The following is an 8,032-nucleotide window of genomic DNA, read 5'->3' on the forward strand; positions in this document are numbered from 1 at the left end:
TAGGCAGAGAGGAAGTCAAACTCTAACATTTAATAACAATAATAACAGCTATTTATTAGCCACTATGCTAAGCATGCAAATGCATTATCTGGCAAAGCCCTCATAAAATGCCTATACAGTAAGGGCTATTTATCATCCTAATTACAGAAGAGGAAATCAGACTCAGGCAGGTAAGTTACCTGCCCACCATCACAAAGTTGCTGAAGTGGGAAAGCTGGGATTTACACCTAAATTCAAAGACCTCCAGCCTCACTATGGTGCTGATCATGTGCATAATCACTCTGTCCTCACACTGACTGCTTCACCCGCTGAATCTTTGTGTGCCAGGACCTCATATATTTCCCCTCTTTCTGGAAGAATTCCAAGAAACTTCATGTAACCACAAGCTTCAGACTCCCCATTACCCAAGAAGGGAGGAAATAAAGCATAAAGCAAGGTGACTTGACCAATCAGGAGTAGAGGTACTATCACCCCCACCCCCACTGCTCAACCCCCAGAGACAGCCACACCAAAGACAAAGTGGAGCCTGGCATTCTGCCAACTGCTTTCTCTGTCACATTCCTGCTTCTACGGCCCTAGCCTCAGCCTCTCCACTCTTGCTTCTCCCCTTTTTCCTGGATCAACTTTACCTTCCAAGCTCCTACCTACTAGTGGTCATCCAATAACATTTCAAAGTACCCACAGTTAACAATAGGGGAGTCATGAAATAATGCTTTCTACTGCCAGACAGAACATCTACAATTCAACATTAATAACAGCTAACGCTTACTGAGCACTTACTGTGTGCCAGTTACTGTTCTTTCATCTTGAGTTGGAAAATGCAGGCAGAATGAGCAAGAGTTTTTATGTCGGTTGCAAAGAGATTAAATCAGTAGGCCTTGGTGGCACACACCTGTAATCTCAGTGACTCAGGAGGCTGAGGCAGGAGGATCTCAGGTTTGAGGGCTGAGCAACTGAGAAAGACCCTCAAAATAAAAACAAAAGGACTGAGGATGTAGCTCAGTTGTAAAGTGCCCCTGGGTTCAATCCCTGGTACTAAAATAGATAGATAGATAGATAGATAGATAGGTAGATAGATAGATAGATAGATAGAACTGGGGATGCTCTGTGTAGAGCATTTGCCTAGCCAAATGCAAAATCCTGGATTCAATTCCTAGTGCTGAGGTGGGGGAAATAGACCAAGTCAGACAAGGGGAGAAATCTAATACTCCATGAGCTTTCTTTATGTTAGATCCTGAACCCATTCAGAAAGCAGAAGAGCATTATAACAAAGAATATGAATTCTGTGCTAAGGCAGACTAGGGTCTGAGGTCAGCTCCATTACTGACTGACTGCATTTATAGACAATTCTCTTGAGTCTCAGTTTCTTCATCTTTAACATTTAAATAATAATAGTTCTTTTCTCCTAGTTATTATCTCCTGTTATGCATAAGGTACTTAGGAATGTTCCTTATCCATTATAATCAGTGTATAGAGATTATTATTATTTATTAAAGTAATGCTAAGGTGAAATAGCTAAGTAATTCCAAACCACCTTTTTTAAAAAAACTTCAGACCTAAGTAGGAAATTTTTACTTACATGGTTGTAGTTGGTTGGATCTAATACTACTACATTCACCCCCTTTTCACTTTGCTAATTGGTGAAATGTCTTTATTGATTATTTAAGTGGAGCAAAGAAAATGTCCTTTGAAAGCTCAGGCAAATTGAGTGTTTGTTTTGTAAGTTAGAGGAAACAAATTGGGAAACAAAACAAGATAACAACTTACTATGCTAGTTGGGATTCTTAAGTTTTCACATCGTTTGACATGCTGTTGGAAGCATACTTGGCAGAAGCTATTACATTATAGCTGGTTCAAGGAAAGCACACATAGATGTAAATATCTGAGCTTGGGCACAGACTGGGAGATTTAAACAATAGAAATGTATTTCACAGTTCTGGAAGCTAGGAATCCAAGATCAAGGATTCAACAGGGTTGGTTTCTTCTGAGGGCTGTGAGAGAGAATCAATTCCCTGCCTATCCCCTAGTTTCTCATGATTTGCTGGGAATCTTACAACTGTGGCTTGTAGAAGCATCATTTTGACCTCTGTCTTCATCTTCACATAACATTCTCCTTGTGCCAGCATCTGTGTCCAATTTCCCCTGTTTTATAAGGACACCAGTTGTATTGAATTAGGGGCCCACCCTACTCTGGTATGACTTCATCTTAACTAATTTCATCTGTGATGACCCTATTTCCAAATAAGGTCACATTCTGAGACACTGGGAGTTAGCACTTCCATATATGAATTGGGGGGTGGGGCAGGGAGGTGGGCACAATAAAACCAATAATACTTAAGGACATCTTGGCTAGGCTCATGACCTTAAATGTTTACAGATTTAAGGATTTGTATGTTTCTTCCTGTGGCCACATTGAGCATCAATGTCCATGAACTCTTCTCCATTTTTCTCAAAATTCACTAGTTTACTTCCCAAAGCTTTTAAACTGCTCATCAGTCCTGTGATGACCATATACTAGTGGTAGTGTGCTCTTCTGTTTAAACCCCATTATTGCAATTAAAAAAATTGGTCTGGTCAACTTTTGTTTAGTGACATATGGACATAATTTTGAGTATGTAAGTTCATTTCTAAGAAGATCAACTGAGTTTGTTGTTGTTGTTGTTGTTTGCTTGTATTTGTTTTTGTTTTGAGACAGAGCCTAAGATGCCTAGGCTGGCCTCAAACTTGTGATCCTCCTGCCTCAGCCTGCTGAGTAGCTGGGATTACAAGTGTGTACTTAGGGGTCCATACTAAGTTGTTTTTTTTTTTTTAATATTTTTTGTTGTAAATGGACATAATACCTTTACTTTTATTTGTTTTTATATGGTGCTGAGGCTCAAACCCAGTGCCTCATACACACTAGGCAAGCACTCCACCACTGAGCCACAACCCAGCCCTTTAAGTTTTTTTTTTTTTTTTAGATGGACACAATATATTTTATTCCTATGTGGTGCTGAGGATGGAACCCAGTGCCTTATGCATGCAAGGCGAGCACACTACCACTGAGCCACAACTCCAGCCCCCACACTAAGTTTTATAAGAAGTATTTTTACCTCATAAAGTGACAAACCATTGCTCCTGTTGTAGCCTAGTCTTGTAATACCAGATTTGGGGGACCCCGAAAGACCATCAGGAGCTGAATCCAATGCAAACACACAAGAGTCTTTATTGCAAGCTCGAGCCTGGACTTACAACCATTTCCGACACAGAGGTCCTGAGGAGTGAGCCCTGATCTTTTGTTCAGTGAGATTTTATAGGTTTTTAGGAATACTCTGTGTGTCACAACATCACACAGCAAATCATTCCATACTGCTGGAAAATCAAACAACAACTCTTAACATTGATTAGCACATTCATTGGCGGGAACAAGTTGGATAAGGGTGATTGGTGAGTTCAAAAGGCGTGGATACATTTGAACTGATTGGTTTAAGCCACAAGGGGTTGCAAGGGTGTACGTGCTAAACCACACGGTTTCCTAACATGTTCTCAATTCCCGAGACTGGGGGGGGGTCACCTGGCCTTCCAGGTATCTTCCCTGTCTCACGCTGATTAGTTGATGTTAGGGAGTTGCTTGGGTCATCACGGTCAGGCCTTAGGCCTCAAAAATTCTTTGGTCTTTCCAGGAACTAGTTTGCTGAGTCAGGGACATCTGGCGCCTCAGACCTCTCCTGTTTTTTACAGACAAATAACTCAGCAGGGTAGCTTGTACCTAGGAATGCTCTGTGGGTTTTCCAAGAACAAGGGTCATCCCCCCTTTGGACAGGCCCTGCTCTGAGGTAGAGGCTGGTTTTCCCAAAATGGAGTCACATCAGTTTCTCAGTCTCTTTTGACTGCAAGGAAAAGAGATGCACCCATGATAGCTTAAGAAAAGGTGAGCACTCCAAAACAGACATGAAGACCGATGGAACAGAATAGAAGACAGAGACAAATGCACATAATACATTTATCTCATACTAGACAAAGGCACCGTAAACATACACTGGAGAAAAGATAACCTCCTCAACAAATAGTGCTGGGAAAACTGGAAATCCATAATATCCGAATGAAATTTAACCCCTATCTCTCACCCTACACAAAAACTCAGCTCAAAGTGGATCAAGGACCCAGGCATTATACCAGACACCCTGAAGCTACTAGAAGAAAGTGTAGGCCCAGCTTTCTATTGTATTGGCTTAGCAACCAACTTTCTCAACAAGATTCTTGAAGTACAAGAAGTAAAATCAAGAATCAATAAATGGGATGGTATCAAACTAAAAAGTTTCTTCACAGTAAAGGAAACAATCAAGAACGTGAAGAGAGAGCCTATAGAACAGGAGAAAAATCTTTGCCATCTACACCTCAGGTAGATCATTAATCTCCAGGATATATAAAGAACTCAAGGGGCTGGAGTCTTAGAACCCAGGGCCTGCAGGGGTTGCCGTGGCCACTGCAATGCAGAAATATGAGAAACTGGAGAAGATTGGGGAAGGGCACCTATGGAACTGTATTCAAGGCCCCAAACCGGGAGACCCATGAGATTGTGGCTCTGAAACAGATGAGGCTGGATGATGATGATGAGGGTGTGCCGAGTTCTGCCTACTGAGCGAGATCTGCCTCCTCAAGGAGCTGAAGCACAAGAACATCGTCAGGCTTCGTTCTGCATAGTGACAAGAAGCTGACTTTGGTTTTTGAGTTCTGTGATCAGGACCTGAAGAAGTATTTTGACAACTGCAATGGTGACCTCGATCCTGAGATTCTGAAGTCATTCCTTTTCCAGCTGCTGAAAGGCCTGGGATTCTGTCATAGCTGCAACGTGTTTCACAGGGACTGAAGCCCCAGAACCTCCTCATAAACAGGAATGAGGAGCTGAAGTTGGCTGATTTTGGTTTGGCTCAAGCCTTTGGGATCCCAGTCCGCTGTTACTCTGCTGGAGGTGGTGACATTGTGGTACTGTCCACTGGATGACCTCTTTGGGGCCAAACTGTACTCCACGTCCATCGACATGTGGTCAGCTGGCTGCATCTTTGCAGAGCTGGCCAATGCTGGGCAACCTCTTTTCCTTGGCAATGATGAGGATGACCAGCTGAAGAAGATCTTCCGGCTGCTGGGGACACCAACTGAGGAGCAGTGGCCCGCTATGACTAAGCTGCCAGACTACAAGCCCTACCCAATGTACCCCGCCACAACATCCCTGGTGAATGCCGTGCCCAAGCTCAATGCCACAGGGACCTGTTGCAGAATCTCCTGAAGTGTAACCCTGTCCAACGTGTCTCAGCGGAGGAGGCCCTGCAGCACTCCTACTTCTCTGACTTCTGTCCCCCCCTAGGCTCTGGGACCCCTGGATGCCAGGCCCTCTCCTGGCCTATTTAAGACCCCTCGTGGGAGGGGTGGAAAGGGGGGTGCTGAGCTCCAGCTGTGCTGGGCCTGGCCAGGGTCAAGGGGTCTTCACTCCCCCCATGGACTTTATTTAATTTCATAAATTGGCTCCTTTCCCACAGTCTGCTGATGTAGTGGTGGGGTAGTTCTGAAGGGGGTGCTGGGGGATCCCTGCTCCACTTTTACCACCCTCTGCAGCCCCTCATCCAGCTCAGGCATGCCCAACTCTCTGCTACTCTAAGTGGCTTTGAGACTACAGGATCATGAGGCCTTGACCCTTGATCCCACTCCTCCCTGCTGGGCTCAAGGCAGTGTTGGCCCTGCACTTATACACACCCCATCCTCCCTCTGTCCAGGAAAGCCAGACATAGTCCCCAGGGATTAAGCAGCTAGCATCTGAAATCAAAGATGTCTTTCACCAGAATGAGGAGAAAAGGCATGGGTCTCTCCTTGTGGCCCTCCACATCCCCCATGGACCTTTCCCTCTTCAACACCCCATATCCAAGCCTGCAGGCTGGGATAGGAGAGACCCAAAGGTATGGTTCTATGAGGAACACTTCCTCTCCCACTTCCTTCTCTGCCAATTTTCCAATGGTTAGGGGTGCAGCAAAAGCAAGAAATGGGCCTGAGGCCGGGCCTGGTGTGTCCTTCCTGGCAGGAGGAGGAAGGGAGCCTGCTCTCAGCTTCATCATTTCCAGCTGAGGCCGCCTTCTCCTGTCGGGAGCTGAGGAAGGAAGAACTGCTCCCATGGAGACAGGCTGTGTGCCATGCTTGGTCCCAAATGTGAGAAAAATCATGGCCTTCAAAGGCAGGACACCAGCTTGTGTTCTTAGAAGTGGAAGAACCCTTCTGTCATCCCCATTCCTCCTCACCACTTCTTGCTGGGCTCTGGGTGAGAGTCTTCTTGCAGCTGTACCCAGTCAGTAGCTACTGACGGAGCCTCCTCTAGGCCATCACACCTGAACTCTAGGTTTGGGAGAGACCTGTCCTCTGATGTCTTCTGATAAACTCATTCACACTGAGGAAAAAAAAATTTTAAAAAGCCTCAAAAAACACCATCAAAAAAAAACAAAACTGAATCAATAAATGGGCAAAGGAAGTGAATAGGCATTTCGCTGAAGAAGAAATACAATGGTCACTAATATATGATATGAAAAAAATGTTCAACATCTCTAGCAATTAGAGAAATGCAAATTAAAACTGCACTGAGGGGCTGGGGTTGTAGCTCAGTGGTAGAGTGCTTACCTAGCATGTGTGAGACACTGGGTTCAATCCTTAGCACCACATACAAATAAATAAATAAAACAAAGATATTCGAGGCTGGGGTTGTGGCTCAGTGGTAGAGTGCTCCCCCAGCATGCATAAGGCACTGGGTTCAATCCTTAGCACTACATAAAAATAAAATAAAGATGTTGTGTCCACTTAAAACTAAATAAATGTTAAAAAATCACAAAGATACTATGTCCATCTACAACTAAAATAATTAATTAATTAATTAAAAAAAAAAAAAGCAAACTACCACTGAGATTCCATCTTACTCGAGTCAGAATGCCAACAATTAAGAAAATAAGTAACAGGGCTGGAGTTGTAGCTCAGTAGTAGAGTATTTGCCTAGCATGTGTGAGACATTGGGTTGGATCTTCAGAACCACATAAAAACAAATAAATAAAATAAAGATGTCCATCTATTTTTTTTTTAGTTGTAGTTGGACACAATACCTTTATTTCACTTATTTATTTTTATGTGGTGCTGAAGATTGAACCCAGGGTCTCACACATGCGAGGCGAACAATCTACCGCTGAGCCACAACCCCAGCCCTAATTTTTTTTTTTAAACAAAACAAGTAAGAATAAATATTGGCAAGGATGTGGGGGGAAAATGTATACTCATACATTGCTGGTGGGACTACAAATTGGTGCAACCACTCTGGAAAGCAGTATGGAGATTCCTCTGAAAACTTGGAAAGGAACCACCATTTAACCCAATTATCCTACTCCTGAGTATATATCCAAAGAACTTAAAATCAGCATACTACAGTGACACAGTCACATCAATGTTTATAACAGGTCAATTCATAATATCTAAGCTGTGGAACCAATCCTTCAACAGATGAATGGATACAGGAAACGTGGTATATATACACATGGAAAATTACTCAGCCCTGAAAAAGAATGACTTTATGATTTTTTGCTAATAAATGGATGGATTTGGAGACTATCATGCTAAGTGAACCAAGCTAATCCCAAAACACCAAAGGCTGAATGTTCTTTCTGATATCTGGATGCTAACATACAATAAAGGGGTGGGGTAGAAGTTCAGTGGATTAGATAAAGAGGAATGGAGGGAAGGGAGGGGTGATGGTAATAGGAAAAACAGTAGAATAAATTGGACATAATTTTCCTATGTTCACATATGAATACAGGACCAGTGAACCTCCATCCACATCATGTACAACTACAAGAATGGGATCCTAATTAGAATAAGTTATACTCCATGTAAGTATAATATGTCAAAATACACTCTACTCATGTATATCTAAAAGGAACACAAAAGAAAAGAAAAGAAAAGAAAAGGTGAGCACTACTGGGGGGTTAAAGAATATTTAGACCCTAAGGACAGGAAGTTAGCATAGGTACAC

General features: G+C 43.1%; 1 non-coding gene and 1 pseudogene across 2 annotated transcripts; both read left to right on the top strand.

Moving 5' to 3' along the window:
- Positions 1 to 1,615: 1,615 nt before the first annotated feature.
- Positions 1,616 to 1,739, top strand: LOC125619236. The gene has a single exon (XR_007350735.1). It is a non-coding gene; the product is annotated as a small nucleolar RNA SNORA27 (small nucleolar RNA).
- A 2,731-nt stretch (positions 1,740 to 4,470) lies between these two features.
- LOC107150910 lies at positions 4,471 to 5,388 on the top strand (annotated as a pseudogene). Its single transcript, XR_001504651.1, has one exon. The product of XR_001504651.1 is annotated as a cyclin-dependent kinase 5-like (transcript).
- Positions 5,389 to 8,032: the final 2,644 nt, after the last annotated feature.

The sequence above is a fragment of the Marmota marmota genome, unplaced genomic scaffold, assembly GCF_001458135.2.
Source record: "Marmota marmota marmota unplaced genomic scaffold, marMar, whole genome shotgun sequence".
Taxonomy (NCBI): domain Eukaryota; kingdom Metazoa; phylum Chordata; class Mammalia; order Rodentia; family Sciuridae; genus Marmota; species Marmota marmota.